The sequence below is a fragment of the Cimex lectularius genome, unplaced genomic scaffold, assembly GCF_000648675.2.
Source record: "Cimex lectularius strain Harlan isolate CLEC.00 unplaced genomic scaffold, Clec_2.1 scaffold94, whole genome shotgun sequence".
Taxonomy (NCBI): Eukaryota; Metazoa; Arthropoda; class Insecta; order Hemiptera; family Cimicidae; genus Cimex; species Cimex lectularius.
Genome location: NW_019392668.1, coordinates 1 through 2,057, shown reverse-complemented (window position 1 = coordinate 2,057; position 2,057 = coordinate 1). Strand labels below are relative to the sequence as shown.

The 2,057-nt window shown below is 32.4% G+C and overlaps 1 long non-coding RNA gene across 1 annotated transcript; it reads left to right on the top strand.

Moving 5' to 3' along the window:
- The first annotated feature begins 917 nt into the window (after positions 1-917).
- Positions 918-1,589, top strand: LOC112126327. Its single transcript, XR_002909901.1, has 3 exons — positions 918-1,021; positions 1,204-1,467; positions 1,523-1,589. It is a non-coding gene; the product is annotated as an uncharacterized LOC112126327 (long non-coding RNA).
- Positions 1,590-2,057: the final 468 nt, after the last annotated feature.

Below are 2,057 nucleotides of genomic sequence, written 5' to 3'. Positions count from 1 at the left end.
CCGAGTGCTTATTAGCCGGAAATTTAATTGACCTACCTTCTGTGATGGAAGGGGGCATTTGTCCCACCTAAACGTGTCCGTAGGCGACCACTTGCGCGTCGTGACAAGCAATAGCGTTTGGTTTGGAGAAATACAGAATATATCTAGAGAACGATGCGTTCGATCTCTTTACTGACCACAAAGCTTTGAAGTAGTATAAGGGATACCACCAGCACCCCCACCACTTTCCTTCTTATGGTGTCCCACGGTGTTTTTCCGCCTAAATTTAAAAACATGGGATCTGATTGGTCCTGTTTTACCGTCATCCCCCCTCCACCACTTTCCTTCTCAAGGTGTCCCATGGTGTTTTTCCGCCTAAATTTAAAAACATGGGATCTGATTGGTCCTGTTTTACCGCCGGCATTTAAATGATCGGGTCTGTTGGTGTCCCCATGGAAGTCCCCCCACCAATCCCCCGCTTGCCACGATAATTCGAACTGGGTAATCTCAAGGTGACTCGTACCGCTCGTCTGCTTTTTAAAAATAAACAAATTCGGGGCATTTACGAATATCAACAAATATTGTGAGGATTAAGTGATTTACGAAGTTATTATTTATTCAATAGTAGAAAGCAGGAAGGATCACCGTATGAAAGAAGAGAAATTTTCAAGTAGGTAATTAAATATTTTATGCATGTTTATTAATGATAAAAACGGTGAATTACTTACACAAATCCTGAAATTAATTAAATGTATTTGCAATATAATTTAGAATGGATCTTTCTTCAATTCCTTGCACGTCGGCTCATGTTCGAATCCTCACATCAATGTTGGAGTATCTTCTTTCTAACAACCAAGTACTATTTTAATAAATGTTTACGCAAATTACAATAGCTTTAATAGATAGGTTAATGTTAATACAATTCGAATTTCAGTAGTTAGTATTTGTTCGAAATCTGACGGATTTGGATAATTTTAACGTTGTTGTGCAATTTGTGGAAACCAATATGGATTCTGTTAGTCAGCGAATTGCGGAATGTGATGTGAGTACTTTTGATTTAATTGATTAATATAATAGTTTATATTATTTTTCTCTATCTTATATTATTGAGTAAAATGTTGGTTCTGCAGATTTTAATTTACGTTTTGAAATGTTAATTTGTTATTCTGTTTTGTGGGCTGAAGTATATTTTAAACTTATTACTAAATTTACGATATCTTAAAGGTGTATACGTTGGAAAATCCGGTTCAAATTGAAGAGGAAGAAAAATCCAATAGATCGGATGAGAAAGAGAAAAAACATCAAAAAAAGAAGTAAAAATATTAAACCTTTTTACAATTTTGAACAATAATTACTTACTTCCTACATAACATTGTAATTATTTCGATTATACGGTGCGTTACATTTTATTTTTAGGAAAGCGACGGAAAAAAGGAAATTTGTGCAGCCAATTCGCAGAACTTGTGGGATGATACTGTCAATCTTACAGTAATTTCTTATAGATTACTTCAATAATCATGTAGTAATTTTAAAATTATTTTAGGATTTCGAAGAAGCAATGCAACATGCGGAAAAATTAAGAGAAATAATTGAAAAGAAAAAAGTGATAGAGTCTAAACATAATGAAAAAGGGAAAGGGAAAGGAAATGTTCACATACAGAAGGAAAAAATAAAACAGACCAATGGATAAAACGTGTCGAAAAAGTATACAATTTTTACGATAATGGAAATAGCAATAGATCTTGTAGTTAATTATTTTTCAGAAAATTAAAAAAAACAAGGCGGAAGCTATTAACCGGCTTATCAAGACACGGCTAAATAAATTGAAATGTAATGAACATGCAAGTTCTTGTCCCAATTTTGTTAACTGGCTTCGGCATTTATTTAAAGAATAAAGGTTACAAAGTTTTATTAATTTTAGTTCATTAAAGATTATAATTTTTAGTTATATTGAAATTATGTATTTGATTTTAAAACAATAATAATAATATGATTTAAAAAAATTATAATTCATTTCTTTATACCTCTTTTTGACATCGGTTACTCCCTCCCTCTCTCTCTTTCTATTATATATATAT